Source organism: Alligator sinensis, unplaced genomic scaffold, assembly GCF_000455745.1.
Source record: "Alligator sinensis unplaced genomic scaffold, ASM45574v1 scaffold1542_1, whole genome shotgun sequence".
NCBI classification, from domain to species: domain Eukaryota; kingdom Metazoa; phylum Chordata; order Crocodylia; family Alligatoridae; genus Alligator; species Alligator sinensis.
Genome location: NW_005842452.1, coordinates 142,287 through 162,856, shown reverse-complemented (window position 1 = coordinate 162,856; position 20,570 = coordinate 142,287).

Here is a 20,570-nt window from a genome sequence, read left to right as displayed (position 1 = left end):
CAGCAGTTGTGTGCGTTCGGAAGTCATTTAACTCTTAGGAGACTGGAGCATAACCCCTTCTTCTGCCAGCGACCTTGAGCAAGTTACTTTGTTTTCTTCAGCTGCTGATCCCCAGCTGTAACTTGGGATCCACAGGCTTCCCCGCAGCTCAGGGGCTGGGTGGATCACTGCATTAAACCCAGTGAGGGGCTCGGCCTGCTACGGTAATCGGGGCTGAACAAGTGAAGATAAATAGAAGTCAGCTCTGCTTCTCTCTGTCAAACAAAGACCCATGTGATCTAATCACGGTCCCCATTAAAGTCAAGGGGATTGATAGAGATTACACACAGCCCCAAATGCCTTGACCTTGGAAGGATGGTCATTTACCATCTCTTGTTTTGCAGAAGCGCAGGAGCTTTCTAAAAGGCAGGGGTGGCCTTATCACTCTCGCAAGCTGTATTGTTTGGGGCTATCACCATAGCATACTGTACCACTTTAGCTTTATAAGGATGGATGGCTAGATAGAAATCATAAAGAATGAAGGCACTAAATCTTTGCAAGACACGCCGCAGCGCCTGATCCGAAAACATGGCAAGAGCTCTATGTGTTTTTCATAATTTGTAATTACTTTTTTACAGTTCCAGCCATAACTCTGTCTATCAGGCCAGTCAAAACATACATCTGAGGGCTGCTTGGAGGGTTGAGGGGGTTAGTGGGGTGGGGAGGAGAAGTCATAAACTGGAAAAACAAATAGTTTGTCTTCTGGGATATTAACATGCCGTTAAAAGGTCCATTTTACCGCGCTCTCCATGCCGTCGCCCAATTAGCTCCTCTAATGGGCTCCATTTTATATTTGATTTTATTTCAGTTTGCAACTGGAGCAGTGCTACCAACATGCTTAATTGCAAGCACATGATCCTTAATTGTTTGTGTCTCGTGGCGTCACTCCAGAGGTATGCAGCTTCACCTCAGCGCATTGTGCAATAGGCACCTTGGTACAAATCCAGGTGGGAATGGAAAGAAAAATGATCTCTTACGTCCAAGCTTTGATGGTACATGCGGGTAGAAAGCGTGGCCCTTTTCACTTTTTGGACTGTCTCTCCTGTTTTTGAGCCCAGGACCGGAGAACCCAATGCCCCTTGCAAAAAACCTACCCCCCAAAAACCCTTCCAGTGTTTCCTTGGAAAGGGTTTTAGAGTGTCCAGTTCATGGAAGCTGGAAAGGGGTCCTATTAGCTTAGCCCAGGAGAAGCCAATGGTTTCACTTTTGGCTGTGCTCTGAGAAAACATACGCTTTGTTTGGAAAAGATTCAGGACGGGAAGAGTCGGGGGCAGGATTTTGTACTCCAGAGAGGAAACCGAAAGCCATTATTCTGCCTTCAGGAGATATATTTGACGAGCTTTCCTCACCGACAGTGTTGGAAAGTGGCTCTGAACAGCCGAAAGGATCGTCCCCCTACTAGAAAACCATCTTTTCCTGGGCTCTATCCATACAGGACTTCAAATCCAAAATAATGGCACCGCTTCAGGGGTCAGACGTGCATTGAGTTTTTACGGTGATTCCCTCCAGCTCCCTCGATGGGAAGCGATCCCTTTGATCGAGGATCTGCAACCTCTCTTGGAAACGTTCTGAGTCATGGCAGAAGGTATTGGAGCCACCCTGGGCGGTTCCTGCTCTTTTATCTCCAGGGAGACAACACGAAACCAGGGCTGTGCAATTTGTTTGGCCCTAAATGCCAGATCCAGACTATGGGGCTCCCTCCAGGTGAGACCCAGACCTGTCTCCGGTGGGGTGGAGCTGTGGGGGTGAACACAGCCACTGTTTGCCGTGCTGTTCCTGAAACATGTCCCCAGAAAGGCACCTGGATTTCACCAGCAGGATCCACCCATGAAGTCTTAGCCCCTCCAGGAACCCCAGGAGCGGGAGGTCATGTCTCTGAGCCCCGGATCCAACCCGCAGGCCATATCTTTGGCACCCCTTGCCTATGCTATTCATTTGGGAGATCTGTCAGGGCTTGCAATGGAGCAGGATTTCAGCCTCAGGGAGGGGAGGACCTTCCTTCTTACAACCAAGTCAGTTCAGGGCTGGGGAGGTGATAAGCCATGGTTGGCCCAGTGCAGCATGGCATGTCAGCTAGCTGCCATGGGGAGGGAGGACATTGGAGGAGAAGGACTTTGGCTTGGCAAGTCCCATGCAGGTTCTTTGGGAGGCGAGAAGGGTAACCAAACCTTGGGAAGGGTCCCATGTAGAGGAGTAACAGTGCACCCATAGCTCCTCAGCCTTTGCTGGCTCACTCCAGTTGGCCAACAAGGGCCTGTTGCCTGTTTTCAGGGCAAGGGCTCGATTCTGCTCTGATGCTGGCTTGCTGCCTATAGCCAAGTTCCCTGTAGTACAGTCTGTTTGGGGCAATAGGTGAGCAGGACACAGTAGCTCGCAGGAAGCAGCATGTCTAATGGCCAGTACAGCAAGCTAAGACTTAGCTGCCCTGGTTTCTAGACTCATCTAGCAAAGTCCCTGTGCCTCACTCTTCCCACCTGTGAAATGGGTCTAAGGATACTTCCCTCCTTGGCGAAAGGCCTGGAACTCCATAAATAGGGAAAGCTGGATATTCTTATGCAGGGAAATGGAAAAATCCAGGCTTGTCAGCTGAGCTTCTGAAAACGCTCGGAAAAAATAACCTTGAGCATGTAGGAAAAGGGAAAGATAAAATCATCGTGACGAAAAGCAAGCGATGGTTTAATCGATTTAGCTGCAGGTCTGCGCTGTGGGGCTGACACAGAGATCCCGTCAAACGAGAAACACAGCTGTGATGCCCGGTGACCCGCTTCCAGAACGGGTGAGCATTGCAGCTGATTCAGCTTGGCTCTATTAAAAGCGACAGCCTTTTATAAATAGTCGCCGACAGCTCTTGGACAGGAATTTGCCCTCCTCAACACAGCTCTATTTATACTGGGAGTTTTGGCAGCTTGTGCCTACACAAAGCAGCACCTTCTAGGATACCCGCTGCCAAAGATGCTGCGGGGAGGAGGGGCTGGAGGTCAAAAGTCCAGCCCAAACCAGTTGGCCACTGTCTCACAAGACATCTGGAACAGGACAGGGATTCATCTCTCCCAAGTGCCCATGATCCTATGGGCAGTGCCCTACCCCTGGCACCGTGCTTCTGCCTTTGCTGCAGGGTGAGAGCTATAACAATACTGCAGCAAACCCTTTACCACGTCAAGACAACTCAGTTATCCCCATGGTTGTGATGAATGTACCACCCCTGGGAGTGAGATCCTCAAGCACACTGCGCTACTGCACCCATGCTCCATAGCTCTGCAGTGCTATGAGCTGTGTTGCTCACTGTGGACACACCGAATGGGACAGCAAGGGTAGGAAGGAGCATCTCCATGAGGGGCTGGCAGTATTGGGCCTATAATGCTGGTGGTTTTCCATCCAAAAGAGTTCAGTGCCTCCTAGCCACAGAGTAGTCACGTTGCTATCACATAGGTTACTCTACTGGCAGGACTCTTCACTAAGGAAGGGCTAAGAAAGCTGGACCAGGCTGCCTTTCACCATGAGGGTGCTCTTTCAAAAAGGCTTGAAGTCGATCACCTTGCTGTTAGGACAGAAAGAGGCCAGATATACCGGCCAGCTGTCCCGTGCACCAGTACAGGCTGGGGGCTGACTAGCTGGGCAGCAGCCCTGCAAAAAAGGACCTGGAGGTTACAGTGGACAATAAGCTGAATATAAGCCAGCAGGCTGTCCTTGTTGCCAAGAAGGCTAACAGCATCCTGGGCTGCATTGGTAGGAGCATTGCCGGCAGATCAGGGCACGTGATTATCCCCCAGCACTGATAAGGATACATCTGGAGTCCTGTGTCCAGTTTTAGGAACCTGGTTTAGAAAGGATGTGGACAAATTGAAAAGAGTTCAGCAGAGGGCAATGAAAATGGTTTAGGGGCTGAGGAAAATGACCTATGAGGAGAGGCTGAAGGAATTGGTCTTATTTAGTCCGGAGAAGAGCAGACTGAGCGGGGATTGAATACCAGCCTTCAACTCCCTGCAGGGGGGTTCCAAAAATGAGGGGACTAAATTATTCTGAGTGGCGGCAGATGACAGAACAAGGAGCAACGGTTTCAAATGGAAGCAAGGGAAGTCGAGGTTAGATATTAGGAAGAACTGCCTCACCAGGAGGGTGGTGAAACACTGGAGCAGAGGTTGTGGACTCTCCATCCTTGGAGGTTTTAAAGACCCAGCTAGACAAAAAGCCTTGGCTGGGATGATCTAGTTGGGGCTGGTCCTGCTTTGAGCAGGGGGTTGGACTAGATGGGACCCCCTGAGGTCCCTTCCCACCCTCGCTTTCTGTGATTGTATGATTATTTATGCATGGACAGCCTATGGGCATTGAAGGAATCTGGTTTTGCAGCACAGATTCATAGATGCTAGGGTCAGTTGGCCATCTAGCCCGACCCCCTGCCCCTGGCAGGCAAGAAAAGGGTCACCAAACCTGGGGTCATGTGATCCCAGCCAAGTGCCTGTCCAGATGCAGGGGGCTTCCAAAGTTGCCTGGGTGCATGCTAACTTTGCCTGTTTTCAAGGCCAGAAGGACTCCAGTCAAGGCTTTCTGGTTCCTCCAGGAGAGCCCATTTAGCAATCAGTTGGCCCGCTGTTTGTCTCTCCGGCTGTGCTTGGCTCTAAGAACAGGTGCAAAGGACAGGAAGTCAGCAATGAGAACTGGCAAGACGGCTGTGGCTGGACTGCCCGTATCTGTGGCCTGCAGGCCTCAGTTCTGCTCCTAACCCCCTGAAGATCAGGGCTTGGGCTAAGCACTGGGTTTGCAATGCAGATGGTCTGAACGTATGGCTTGAAGGTGACTCAGTGTAGCAGTGCTGACAGATCCAGAGAGCCTCATGCTTCGATCGTCTGAATTGCTGAATACCTGCACTTCCACTGACATTGAAAGCCAAAGGCAGTGGCAGGGCTGGAAACGGAGCCCGAGTGCCCTGGCTGCAGGTCAGTGCACTGAGCGGTACCACGCCTATTTTTAACCCTGCTGAGCTCAAAATCCCAGTTCCCTAGGCACAGTGGGAGACAGCCTGACCCAAAGTCCTTGCACTCGAAGGCCAACAAAAGTTTTACTGGTGTTACTATGCAAGCTGGCAGGAGTTTTTTTTCTGGGTATATGCTGCTGGGTGGATGCAGCTGTACTGCTATAAAAGTGCTCGTAGCTTATTTTGCTTCCTGATTCCTATACTGATATGAACAGTTATACTGATTGCTCTGCATCTGCATGAAGGGTGTAGTCTGTGTTTAACGACATTGGTGTAATGTCAAGCAGTAACATTTTCTAGTGAAAGCCAAAGCTTCCTGAACAAAAGGATGGGAGGGGAGAGGGAAGCAAAGGTGTTGAATTATAATTACACAGCAGGCCAGCCCTTTACCTGGACTCATTGATAAATGGCACAGAACAGTGTTCTCAATCTCCAAAGACAAAAACCCTCTTTGGTAGACTCATGCCCCCACTCAGAAAATGCCAGATCTTTGCCTTCACTTTATTTTTTAACAATGAATAATTCCAGAATCACAGATAGGGACCTACTTGATTTGCGGTTTTGCAGATTTCAAAGAAACCGTGAAATCTGGGATTGTCCGCAAACTCAACGACAACAAAAAAACCTTAATAAAAATAAAATGCTAGCTCCCCAGTGGGAGCCAGCGGTCCTCGCTGTGGGGATAGGAAGGTGCCCACTGGTAGGGTGGCACAAAGGGCAGCCAAAATGACAGCTGTCCTCCTGTCCTCCACCCCCCCACCAGGGCCTTGCTGCCAATCAGCACTGAGGGGCATGGCCTCTCTGAAAATTAGCAGGGTGCGGCTACCATGAAATAACTGCAGAATTAGAGCTTTAGGCCACAATCAACCAGTGAAAATTGGTAAGACCCCCACCCCATGATTTAGGTAGACCCCTAATCATAGAGAGTCATAGAGAAGTTGGGCTGGAAGGGACATCCCGAGGTCATCTAGTCCAACCCCCTGCCTGCGGCAGGAAGATCCCCATGCAAACCAGCCCATACAATTCATAATGTAAACTCTTTGTAAGACTACCGTCAACCCTGACAATACTAGAGCAATTCTTGTCTGGCAAACCAATCGACAAGCCCACAACAGGGCAGCATGACATTGCCACTATGGATTCCCACTGAAAATCTCTGAGTTGATCTCATGAATCGTGCATAGGTGTTTGCACACCTAGTAGTGCTAATATTGAGCAGCCATGGCAAATCACTGGCAGAGGGGGAGCGTGGCAAGAGGGAACTCCAGCTTCCCTGCTCTGCGGGACAGCCTGACCTCGCAGACGTGGCTCCTTTCCCCACGTCTCTCCTGCTTGTATGGGCTGCGTTTGGCCAACACGCACCAACAGGAGAAAACCTTTTCCTGCCTTTGCTTACTGAGCAAATTTTTTCCCCCCTTGAAATCTGAAATAAACCTGTTTTTAAAAAGTACCTTTGGAGCAAGGAAATGTATTATTATGGTAATTGTCTCGTGCTAATTATACTTATTACTATAATAACCATTTTGTTGTCACACAAATAAAGTGGATTACATCATTTGTTAAGTGCCAGAGGCAAACAGAGGCTCCAGACCAGGCAGGCAGGCAGGTTATGTGGGTTTTCTTCTTTAGCTTGGCCAAGCGGTGGCTCAGAAGCAGGCTGCTTTGAGATGGAAGTCCAGGCTTAGCATACAGGTTCAGACAGCGCGCCGTCAAAGCTTCAGGTCACATCTCTCACCCTGTGTCTGGCGCTACCAGAAAGGAAGGCTGGGTCCCTGAGGGTTCAGCTGCTAACCTGTGAGTTATGGCGATGTAGGTTCAAATCCTTGCTGTGACTCAGCCTTTCTGTGTGATCCTAGCCAAGCTGGGGTTTTTGTGTTTGTTTTTTTAAAGCATTCTGGTGCTCGAAGTTTGCTAGTGGCATTCACCAAAGTACATGGGCGTGTTGGACGCCTACTTGACGATCTATAGTGAGAGTTAGGCGCCATAAATATATAAGCCAGGCCCCTCTTCTCTCTCTACCTCTGCAAATGAATTTCAAATCCCACTGCACAGATTCACACCGATTCACAGAAATTTAGGGCTGGAAGGGGCCTCGTGAGATCTTTGGGTCCAGCCCCCCTGCTCTGGGCAGGAAAGACTGCTGGGGTCAAATAACTCCAGCCAAGTGTTGGCAAGTCCTTGGGGGCTCCACCCCAGCGGTCTGTAACCATATAGGCGTTATTTGTCTATCTCTCCGGTGAATTTTGGATGCAGAATTTTCAGTCCCTTCTTTGCTTAGGAACCGCTTGCTTTTAATTAGCCAGTAATTGGAAGGTCCCACTGGCCCAGCAGCTCACCTGAGCTTGTTCCCGTTCTTTTCTGGAGGGACTGAATGTTTTTAAGTGGGGCAAAATAAATCGTTGTATGCTGAAACCAGCCGTGGGAGAAACGTCACAGCACTTTTCTCTGGGTTTTTTTCCTAAGAAAACATAAAGGAGTCTAGGAATTGACCCAGGCGCTCTCGATCAATTAAAATGCCCATTAAAAAGCTTGTTTATTTGATTATTTTTGCCTCCCCAGGGCCAGATTTTCAAATGCTCTAGGCATGCCATAGCATGTGCAATTTACATGACTGAGTGTGCAACGCAGGCGGTTTGGGGACGCTAATGACTACCTGCATGTTCCCAGTTCAGCGTGTGCAGTCATGCCAAACGTTCGCCCAACTTTTCTTTGGAGAGCAGCCTGCCTGCTCATACAAGGTGCCTGACAAAATCTCTAGGCTTGAGGGGAGACTGTTTTCAAGTTTCCTCAGTAGAAGAGGGAGTGGGAAACTGGATTTGTGGCTGGGGGGGACTTTGACTGTAAATTCCAGTGTCCTTTTGTCTTTCTACAAGACTTTTCACCATCACATATTTGTGCATTAATAGACAGTCTGTAGTTGTATTGCTGTGGTTCCCAAATACTCTGCTCATGCCTCATTCTGCTATTGCTGTACAAATGCCAAGTATCAAGGACTCCCCGCTCCAAAGGGCTTTCACTTAAGCAAAAAAGTCCTACTCCAGTGTTTTTAACATGTTAGAGTTAGAGTGAGTGCAACAACACTGAAGGCAATGGGGTGGCCAGGGCCAAGGGTATGGGTCACAGCAGGCTCTGAATCATGCCCTCCTGTCTTGGAAAGGTCTATGGCTCTACAAGTTCATTCTGAAGATGACTACACAGCCAACTCAATTGGATGCCGCATGGCAAGACATGACTAGGATGAGCATAACCCATTAGTGAATTCACGTTATGGATCTACCTTGGGCCTAATCCCAAACTGTAGCAGCTCATAATTTTCACTTGGGATACTTCCTTGCCAATCTCTGGCCACAGTGGTAGGTGTCATGTGAGCACCATTTAGTTCATGAGCAAAGGGAGACAATGGGAAATGCAGAAGAAGCAGATGGATATTTGTCTTCAGGATAGGGAGGGGTGGGCTGGGTGGGAGGTCTTTCAGGGTCTTCTCCAAGACAGCCTTATGGCATTAAAGACCTCTGCAATCGCAGCCATCACATCATGCCAGGTGCTTGTTGGAACTTGGCATTTCTGTTCGGCAGGGAACATCACCATTTTCAAATTTCTTTCCTTCCTCCATTGGACGGAAAAGCCCAAATTTCCAAATTTACTATTGATTTGGATTTAAAAGAAATTTGCCTTGGAAATATCAGCACGGCAAGTGACCCTTCCTACCCATTTCATTTTGATGAGGTCGAAGGGTTTTGTTCCAGCATGTCGTGTTAGTGGAAGTAAAGACATAACTAGGGTATCCAAGTGAACCATTTTGAAATGTTTCCATGAAACAGATGCCGGCAATGCATTGCCAAAACATGTATGGATGTTGTCCGTTGTTTTCACATGGAAAAATGTTTTATCAGAAAAGCGCTTGATAGGATCTCCTAAGTGGTCAAGTTATGAAAAGCCCATAGACTTTGCCAAAGTGTGCTAGACATCTGTGTTAACTAGGCTCTACGCCCCATTTGTCTTCCTGGACATGTCTTCCAGCATGATTCCTTAATCATCTATTTGACTTCCCTTGGAAATACCATGTTTTCCTCATACCACACCCCCCCAGATAAGACATGTACCTTGTTCTAGGGAAGCAGAATGAAGAAAAGAAGATCTCTTTAGAGCCGGGGCTGAATGCTGACTGCAGGGGATCCCGACTGCAGTGGCTCTGGTTGAGAGGGGGTTACTACTGTAGCTCTGACCCTGAAGGGTAAAATCCACCCCCCACACTACTCCCTTCCAAGCCTGGCAGGGCAAAGAGCACAGGCAGCCCTATGGCAGCATCCACAGGCTTTGCCTCCATTAGAGTGCTGAAAGTCAGCTTCCCTTCATTTTGGAGGGATGACTTTGTGGAGAAAGGTGCATGTGGTATGCTAGTAAATATGGTATTAAGGGAGGAGAGCCATCAGCATTCCTTCACCAGCCTAGGATGCACGTAGCAACTTCTTATGGTAACACCCCTCTGGACGTGGACTACGGGAGCTTCCAACATAGCTTACTCTACAAGAGTCCATTAACATTCAAACACCGCTGATCACTAACCTGCTCAGGCCTGCAGAAGAGAGGTCTTTGCATTGGTTGAAGGAAGATGCCTAAGGTCTACTGAATGAAGACACTGTAGGTGGGTTCAAGTAACCAGTGAGTCCTTCCACATGTACTATGGAGCTTGATGGGCCTGTGCATTCATCCTTGTCCAACTACCACACAGTGATCTCGCCATGCCTGGATGCACAGATCACTTTCTCCTGTTTACACACACTAAAGAGAGTTTGCTTTAGGCGTTCCCAGGTGTACAAGCCCAGATCTGTGCTTTGCAAACACCATCTGATTCGGTCTCTTTCCTTTTTGCTCACATTCCAGATTCCTGCTTTACACACCCAGTTGCCTCTACTTTTTGCATACACGCCAGGCCTTGCTTTGCTCAGTTCACTGCACTGATGCCCTACATTGCGTACCCAATCTTCCAGTTCATTCACACAATTCCTTGCTTTGCATACCAAGATCCCTGCATGTCTGCAAGCTTAGACTAGGACTCCAGTCTTAGTGGCTCTCACTAAGTCAGGGGCTCAGTGGATTGGAAACTGAGGTCAAAGCCAAGTATCAGTCCAAGTTCCAGAACATCAAGCTGAGGGTCAAGGCAAGGTTCGGGTTTGAGCAAACCATCAAACCATCCAGGCCAAGAGATTTCAGGTTTAACTGGAGTCAGATCGGGGCATCCTGAACAGATGCTCTCTGTGCTGTGGATGGGATAAGGCCCTGTTGGAAAAGGGAGGGTTTTATAGCCCTCCAACCCAGTGCTTGTGGCTCACATTGGTCCTCCCAGATGACCTGGTCCTCCATTAGGGGCCTTATTGAAGGGCCTGGGCTAAGCTGCGGCTGCTGTATGACTTGATGCCATAGTCTTGGCTTTTGTCTGTGGGCACCAAAGACCTGGGTTCATATCCCAGGGTCCTGCCAGTTTTCTCCACCATGACCTGGCCTGTATAGTCTATTGCCCACTGTGTGCACGCCCAGTACCTAGTTTTGTAGGTTCTTCATCTTTCCTTTGAATTGGCAGTACCGTGCTCATCTCATGTCCAGGGCCCTGCCTCACTCACCCAAGTCTGCTGCTTTGTGAGCACAAATCCCTATCTTGTACATACATTGACCTCTGTAGCGCACATGCTCACAGGCTTCCTGGAGGTGTTTGCAGTGTGAAGCCACACTCTTCTTCATCCCTTTGATTACAATCCCCATATTATTGTCCTCAGAAGTCAGTTCACTCATATTAAATCTTTTCCCTTCCAACCTCACTAACATTTTAGAAAAAAAGACACCAACCCACAATAACAACATTCTCTCCATCCATCTCACTCGGTATGCCAAGGCATTTTGCCTTTGTGTGTGTGTGTGTGTGTGTGTGTGTGTCTGTGATGGGCCCCTGGAGCTTATTTTATACGAAGGCAACACAGGTTGATGTATTTTTAAATGGCTTGATTTTATCACCCTGGTTAATGATTTGTCACGTTATTTATTAGACAGTGTGATATCCAGAGGGATTCATCGCATTAACGTATAAATAATGTGGCAAATAGTTCAATAGAGCTATAAAAAACGTGATTTAGAAATAAATTGACCTATGTTTGCTACATGTAAACTAAGGTGGTGAATGATAATGTGTGTCATGCCCTTAAGCATGAAAAATTGGAGGCCAGGAATAAAGCAGAAAGTTTCCTAAATGGTAAGGAGCTAACGAAAAAAAAAAAGACACTTTGTTTTGTTACACTACCCTTGTCACCCTGCTGATTGTCACCCATTGCACTTCACAGTGTCAGCAGCAAGGGGAGAATTCAGATCTACAAGAGGACTCTCCATCCGTATGGGAAATAGGACACATGGTTGAGCAATACTGCTTCTGCCCAGTAGAGGTGGCTTTTTGTCCAGGGTCCGGTGTGTGCTTTATACAGTGAGATCCTGATGCATAAAAACCCAAAGTTTTATGAAGGACAGACACTGCAAAGGATTAGTCTTGATTCCCTAGCATCAAAGATGTCTACAGTCCTTCCCTAGGGGTGTCCCATCTACCCACTCCTGTTTCATACATACAAGACCTGGAAGTAAGGCCTTGAAGCTGGCCAGAGAGTCTTCCCCACCATTGCTCTTGAAGTTCTGTCTCTGACGTGTTTCAAAAAACCCATGAAGGGCACCCCCAACCATGTCCCCACCTCAGTTCTGGGATTGGCACGTACAGAGCAGGGAAGAGGACATGCTCCATGGCCATGAGCTTCAGACCATTGTAGGATGTGGTATAGCTCAAAGGTTGAGACTGGGAATGTTGACTGTTGTGGAATCAGAAAAAATATGCGCCTTAAACTTTGACTATTTTAGTTATAAGATGACATAACCGCTTTGTGGAGAATTGCTGGCTCTGTATAGTAGAACAGATAAGAGAAAGTGTTTGTTCTTTGTAACTCCTCTGCAACTGCTTCGCTCACCGCGGCCTTGAAGATAGCAAAAAGTATGTACAACTCTGATTTGCAGGTGCAAGAAGGAGGTTTGTGAACTAACCTCGCCTCCCCCATTAGTTCCCATCCTGATTACAGCAAAGAAATAATGAAGTAATGTTATAGCCGCTTTTCATGCTAATTTCACTATATGATCACGTGAGTTGTAAGCAACTGTTAAAAAGTATATAAGCCTCCTGATTTTGCTCTTGGGGGGGGACCCCTTCCAAGTGCTTGGGAGATCCATGTCACTTTGGAGTCCCCCCTACAGCTATAGTTTCTTTTGAATAAAAGCTTCTGCTGACCTGACCCAAAAGTATGCTGCGTGTGTTTCCACGACACTGTGAACGACAACATTTACTGGATTACACATTCCCCCTCCCCAAATCAGTCCTCCTTAATTGGAGTGCATGTCTTAAGCAGGGAAGGCGATTTTAAGAACATAAGGACAAGTGTTAAATGGGGTTGGATCAATGGTCCATCTAGCCCAGTATTCTGTCTCCAGCACTGGCAGAAGTGGATACTAAAGAGGAAAAGCATTGAATGGATACCTCTTGAGTGATCTATCCCCTGTTCAATATCCTCCCTGGGATTATTGATTTAGAGATGCCAGAGGAAACATCGGCAGCCATTTTGTTCAATAGCCATTACTAGATGCATCCTCCATAAATTCATCTGGTCCCTTTTTGAACCTGGCTGTTTCCACCACCTCCTGTGGCAATGAATTCCACACGTTAACAACACGTTTGCTTTAAAAAGTCCTTTCTCCTATTCGTTTTAAACCTGTCACCTCTTGAATTTCAATGGGTCCCCCCTAGTTTTGGTATTCTGGGACTTGGCGAATAACAGTTCCCTATTCACTTGGTCCAAACCCTTCATGATTTTATAGACCTCTATCATACCCCCCTTCAGTCTTCTCCTTTCCAAAATGAAGAGCCCTAGCCTTTTTTAGTCTCTCTTGGTATGGCAACTGCTCTAAGCACCTGATCATTTTGGTTGCCAGAATAGATTTTCTTCACCAGAATAGAAGCATGGAGGAATAGAAGCAGGGAGACGCTTTGCTATAAAGGCTGCCATTTTTTCTAGGCCAGCAAGCAGCGGGGTCAGAATCCACTGTTAACCCTCTCACAGCCACTGTCAGATTGGCAGTAGCATTTGGCTGAGCAGCCAAAAGCTGCTGCCAATTGGGCAGTGTCTGTGAAAGTCACTGTAGCTTTTTCCTGGATCTGCCCCTAAGATGACTGAGGTCTGGAGTCTCTCTGAAGGTCCCTGAGCTGCTCAGATCCTGGTGGATTGTCAGGCAGGGAGCCAGCAATTCAGGGATCTGGGAAGTATCTTATGAGCTGAAATAAAGCTCATAGTGGGCACGTCTATACATGCGCATTTACTGTGCAATAATCAAAATTAATGCACAGTACGGGTGAACGTCTACATGTGAACACCTGTACTGCACAGTAGATATGGTGACTTACACCAACTTGAGTGTAAATTTGATACCTGCATCATACAGGTATCAAATTTATGCCCGATTAGTTACTGCGCAGTAACACACATGTAGATGAGTTACTGAGCAGTAACACTGGGTCTGTGGACTGACTTGGGACTAACTTTAGTCCCAAATCAGTCCACATACAGTGTTAATGCACTTTAATGCCTGCATGTGTAGATGCCAGCCTATTCCCACATACTGCACAGTAATTTACTGTGCAGTAAATTTAAGCTGGTGTAAATGCACGTGTAGACATGCCCAGTGTGTAGCTTTTCAGCAGTAGCATAATTAGGGGCAGACAATCAAAGCACCATCTCTGGGCAGGGGCGGGGGTGGGGGAGGATGCTGATTTTAAAGGGGTACTAAAATAGCTGATCCAAGCCCAGACATGGCTGCCACCCCCTGGCCCAGCCCTCAGTGCTGCCCAGCACATGGAAACTAGTTCTTATACCTCAGTTGTCAAGGTTTCACAACTTGCTGTGTTGGGAGTTAAAAGGCTTGAACTGGCATAAAACAAAGATTTGTGGAATTTCATGGGAAACTTCAACATGGAATTTTTTTTCGGGGGGGCGAGGGGTATTCCATTTTGGAGGGAAAAGAAAAAAATGAAGTGAAGGAATTTCCTGTGAAAATGGAAAATCTAGTTGTCACTGAAAAAGGAGTTTTAACATAGGGGTTTTTTTTCTCAGCAGATGAAACCTTCTAAAAAAACCTCATAGTGATGGATTAAGGATTTATAGCATCAGTCCATTCCTGTGCAGTTGTCTGCACTAAAAATGTGACACTATATCTTGTTTAGGTCCAGAAAAACTGGGCCTCTTTCCATTGTGAGCTCATGAGTTTGCTTAGAATGCCAGGAATTTGAAAAGGGTACTGAATTATTTTTTTTCCCCAAGAACCAAGGCCTATTTACTCAATATTGGTTTGAAAATGTATATGCAAAACCCTTCAGAATATGGATGACCAGGGTCTGTGCCATGTGTCAGACAGGAGCAAATGAGGGCTAGAAGAGGGATCTTCCATGACGGACAAAGCAATGATTCCAAGATGTGTTGCAAAGACAGAAACTACTCCCCAGTTCTAAGCTTTTATAAGTTCTTCACCTCCCTGTTTTCCACTAGGAATTTGCAATAGGGGAGGGTCTGTGATACATTTAAGGGGCCTGTTCCTTATAAAAAGGACTGTGTTTCCTTCTGATCCTTTACAGCAGTGCTCAATCTTTTGCCCCCATGGGTTGGATGAGTGGTGCAGGGCCAGTTTGTGGGCCAGTCTGCAACCCATGCATTGGTATCAAGACCCATGAGGCTCACACATCCAGACTGGGCCCTGCATGGTCTCAGCTGACTCCCATGTGCTGGGGTGGGGTTAGGGTTAGGGGCCCACATGCTGGGATCAGGCCCTGGAGGCCCCCATGCCTCCATTCCCCCACTGCCAAATTTTTGGACCCATGGGGAGTCCTGCAGGTTGGATGGCACAACATTGGGAGCCAGATCTGACCCATGTGCCATGGCTTGAACACCCCTGCTTGAAGCAATAAACAGAGCGGGGCTTCAGCTCCTGACTGAAGCTTGGAGGTATGACTGTATAGATCAACTGATACGACTGCCAGGTTGCTACAGATCGATGAATGAACAAACTCATTACAATTACAAACTCATTATACATCATTAAGATATTGGGCCTGAGTCTTGCCTAAACTCAAAAGTCACATTGCTTTAACTATATTGGTACTGTTAAAGCAGTACAGTCCTTACCCCGCTCCCCGCTCCCCGCCCCCCCAAGTTATACTGGAAAATATACCTGTATACTGGTATAAGGTACTTTTATACTGGTGTAAGACACTCAGTACACTTGCCTACACTCAAAAGTCACATTGCTTTAACTATATTGGTACTGTTAAAGCAGTACAATCCTTACCCCCCCAAGTTATACTGGAAAATATACTTGTATACTGGTGTAAGGCACTCAGTATCAGAATGGTACTGTGATAGCTGCACTGATAAAGTATCACGCCCTGAACTAATATAGTTGGTGCAAAAATGTGTGTAGATGAGAGCTAATGGGCACCATAGGAATGTAGGAAGGGACCTCACAAGGTCATCTAGTCCAGCCCCCTGCTCTAGGCATGATTGTTCCTAACTAAACCAGACCTCCAACCTGCTCTTGAACATTTCCAAGGATGGAGATCCCACAACTTCTCTAGGCAGCCTGTTCCAATACTTGACTACCATCAGAGTCAAAAAGCTCCTCCTCATCTCCAACCTAAGTTTCCTTTGCTGCAGCTTGAGACCACCGCTCCTAGTCCTGTCCCTCCCCATCCTCTCTATAATAATCACCCTTCAAATAGCTGAAAATCTTTGCTGCAGCTTGAGCCCACTGCTCCTAGTCCTGTCCCTCTCCATCCTCTCTATAATAATCACCCTTCACATAGCTGAAGACCATTATCAAATCTCCCTCAGCCTTCTCTTCTTTAGACTAAGTAACCCTCATTCTTTCAAGTCCTTCCCCATACGTTTTTGTCTCCGAACCATTTTTGTCTCTCTGTGCCAGACTTTTTTTCCAAACGCTTGAGCCCACTGCTCCTAGTCCTGTCCCTCTCCATCCTCTCTATAATAATCACCCTTCACATAGCTGAAGACCATTATCAAATCTCCCTCAGCCTTCTCTTCTTTAGACTAAGTAACCCTCATTCTTTCAAGTCCTTCCCCATACGTTTTTGTCTCCGAACCATTTTTGTCTCTCTGTGCCAGACTTTTTTTCCAAACTGTCCACATCGTTCTTGAAGTGTGGGGCCCAAAACTGGACACAGGACCCCAGGTGAGGCCTCACCAGAGCTGAAAATGTATATGTAGAACTAGCAGAGTAAAATGACTTGGAGCAGTGATTTTCAACATTTTTAGGTTGAAGGCTCCCTTCATTAAACTCCAAGACCCTTTCAGAAACTGCCAGGTCTTGGCTTTCACTGATTTTTTTGACTATGGGAAAATACTAGAGAAATTCATCTGCTGCAGAGTATTCAGCAAGCCTAAGTCAGGGCAGAATGTTTTTCGATTCCTATGTGAAATCTTTGGATTTCTGTTGTGAATCCTGCATGAATTGTGAATTGTAACGGTGCTAATAGTGAGGGGCCTCCCTTACACCCTTAAGAGGATTTCACGGCACCCTGCTCAATTGCTAAGGGCTAAAATAGCTTTCACCCCACCCCTGGACATTACTTTGGCTCACAGGAGCAGGCACCTTGGCTTTGCCAGAAGGATATTTGATCTTGCAAAGAGTGCCAGGCAATTTTTAAACGGCAGCTGTAAGACACATTGCTTCTTTTTTACAATGTGCTACAGTTTAATTATTCAACACTGTGGGGGCCAGGAAAACAATGTATGGGCTTGCAGTGAAGGTGGGAGAAGAACGTGGTAATTGATTCATTGGGTGACTAATTGATAGAAGCAAGGAGCAAAAAATAGTATATTTTTATGGGAAAGTTGGCCCAAACCAACCAGAGAGAGCAGGTTACAAAAATGAGCTAGCCAAACCCCTCCTGCACCCAAATCCAACTGGATGTTCATGCTGATTTTGTGTCTCAACATTCACCTGCTTTTCATTCTGTCTGCATTTCTCTGTGAGGTTGCCAAACTTTGATCATACACAAGCAACGATTCCCTCTCTAGTGTTATCAAGGCCAAGTTTCTGTCCAGTCCGGAGTGAAGCGGTGAATCAAGCCACCTCCTGAAGTTGGGGAATCTCCTTCACTGTAGGCTTTTAAGTACAGGTTAGACAAGCAGCTCATGGATGGTCTAGGTATATTTGATCATGCTTCCATACAGGGGGCTAGACTAGGTGATCTCTGGTATTCTTTTCCAGCCTTGAGTTGTAGCAAGGTAGCATTGTTATCCATCTGTAATTGGTAGAAATCCTGGAAACTCTTTACTGCAAACTCTGTGCTGGAGTTGATGGAAGAGCTTCTGAAGGTAAAGGCCTGGGTTGAATGGCTTGTGTTTCTTTCATAGTCTTGGAGTGATGTTGTAGCCAGGGATTATGTGAAAGAAGGATTTTTGTCGAGGATCTGTTTTATTGGACCAACTCGATGGCTGGAATAGACTTAAGACAAACTTCCCACTGCAATCAGCATCTCCCACAAGAAACCCGGCAGAATCCATGGATCCTACATAACTATCCCAAAATGTGATGTATCTGGTCCAGCACATCAAATGTCCTTGCGTGGGTGAAACTAGACTATGCACCACAGTAAATGATCACAGGAAATAGATTATAGGACAGAGATATAAGAACACTTGTAGAAAAACCCTTTCGTTAGAACAGCCATTCACTTCTGACCTCACTATCCTTGTGATCGAGGGAAATTTAGAAAATACCTTCGAAAGGAAAGCCTGGGAACAAAAAACCAGGAGCTGCCTAAACAGTAAGAACCCAGGAGTGAATATAGATACCGACTTCGTGGCTCACTATGATCTACCTGTCTCCAGCTAATCTTATTTCATACAATGGACAATAACGACCCTAATCCTTGTTGATAGGTCTTGATCTTCCACTAATCAAGCTAGCTTTTGTTGTCTGCTAGCTACCCCTGGGAATTTCTCTCTTCTCCAATTTCACAGCCTGGCAGACTGTTTTCATCCTTGATGTGCATGGACAGATCTGAAGAAGAATGCCTTGCACTCAAAAGCTTGTCTGAATCTATCCTGACCATGCGGTTGGTCCAAAAAAAGATGTCACCCACAAAAGAAGCTTGCCTCTCATATGGCTTCTCTTTAGCACCTTTCAATCCAAATGGCTTTGCAGCCAGAGCTGGGATCACTTGCAGGGAATGATGGATACTGTGGAGGAGGTCAGGCTCAGGACACCAAACCTCAATCCCTGCCCAAACCTCAGTCATGGAACTTATAACATCCACTCTTCACAGACAGGGCTTTGGTATTAACAAGGCAGGTCTTAAATTGCAAAATAGCCTCAATAACCCAAGGAGAAGAGCCAGGGTCTTTGTTCGGCCTGTTGTGAAATTAGGGGTTGTGGATGATATTTAGATCTGGGTTTACACATGAACCCTTTGCTGTCTTTGCCTCCTCTGCCAAAGGTTAGGGCTGCCTAGCTTTAACTGGCACTGGCCACATCTGGAGTCCTGTGTGCAGTTTTGGGCCCCCCATTACAGAAATGATGTGGACAAATTGGAGAGAGTCCAGTGAACATGGCTGGGGGGCTGGGGGACAAGACTTCTGAGGAGAGGCTGAGGGAAGAGGATTTATTCAGTCTGGAGAAGAGAAGACTGAGGAGGGATTTAATAGCAGCCTTCAACTCCTTGAAGGGGGGTTGCAAAGAGGATGGAGCTGGACTGTTCTCAGTGGTGGCAGATGACAGAACAAGGAGCAGTACTCTCAAGTTGCAGCAAGGGAGGTTTAGGTTGGATATTAGGAAACACTTTTTCACTTGGAGGGTAGCAAAGCACTGGAACAGGTTACCCAGAGAGGTGGTGGCATCTCCATCCTTGGAGGTTTTTTTAAGACTCAAATAGACAAAGCCTTGGCTGGAAGATGTAGTTGGGGCTGGTGCTGCTTTGAGCAGGGGGTTGGACTCGATGTGACCTCCTGAGGTCCCTTTCAACTCTCATTGTCTATGGTTGTCTAAAATGGTGCCAATAGCACAGGACTCAGTTTGCTTGAGGGTGAGCAGCATGGTCCAATGGTTAACACACTTTAGCGGGAGACAGAAGACCTCTTGTCTGCCATGGCCTCACCGCAAGACTGTGGGGAAGTCACCCAGCTTCTCCATACTTTGATTTCCCTTGTCTCTCACATGGCTGCAACGATATCGAAGCACCATTGTTAGAGCACAACATGATCCATGGATCAGACATGTAGGATGTGATCCATTCCTGCCTTTGAAGGATCTGCCTGAGAGTTTTCACAGGAGTTGAAAGGAGGCAGGCACCCAACTCCTACTGCAATTCACTCTCTTAGGCTCTTGGCAAATCCTGGGCATTATGTTCATCCACCGAGACACTCTAGGGACCCTTCAGAAGGTCAAAGGTCACATGAGCCTGGTATCCTATTGGGTTATCATGGTTAAAGCATGACAATTCCTGTATCCAGTGGCACACCAGGGTGTGATATAGCTGGCATCACATCTGCCTGGCCAGCCCAAATGCCCAGGTACCACTCACTCTTGTGACAACTGGGGGCAGCATCTGGCATGAATCCAGAGCAAGGCCGACATTTTTACTGTCCTGGAACTGAACCAAGAGACTTTCACCACTTAGCCACTCCCCCATCCCCCCCACCAACCCATCAGAAAGCTTCACCAAGAGGAAAAAAAAAAATCTCATGATTTTCCTTTTCCTCAATGATGGATTTATACAGGGCTCTTGCCCTATGCAATTGCTTTTGCAGCACAAAGGTGCTTTCTGTAGGCAACCATTTTTTAAGATTCTTTTTTCCCCAGAGCAGAGGAAAAGGGGAGGGAGAACCCCATTAAACTCCTGGAAATGGCCAGGAGATCTGTTGTCTAGGGGGAGAATAAATAAGAATCTTGCAGTTTCCTCACCGGGAACCGACGTTCTTTTTTAGTAGCCAATTTGATTCACTTTTCAAGGAACAGGTTTTCATGCTTTGTGCATTTATTTCCTAATTTTATTATGCCATTTAATTAGATCATGCACATTGGTTTTATTGTTAAAACATGTCCTTGTTTTCTTTATAACTGGATTTCATGGCACTACAGGGACATTTAGGAAAATATCATATGAGCTGCATTCCAGCATCTACGGTGGAAGTCAAACCTCGATCTCAGCCGCGCGGCTGAGCCATAAATCTCGTCACAGATGGAAAAAGCAGAATATTATTCACAGTGTGCAGAGCGCCAGCAATTCCAGTACAGTTAGGGACACCCCCCACCTCCAGAGCACTTAAATTACAACCCTGGGAGGAATGGAGTGGTGCGGTAACTCTTCCTGGAAGGACACTGAGAAGTTGTTTGCAAGATCCTCTTTTACAAGCTGACAATACTGAGGAGCAGGCCCCCAGAGGCTCCATATTTCACATTGTCTGCAATGCTA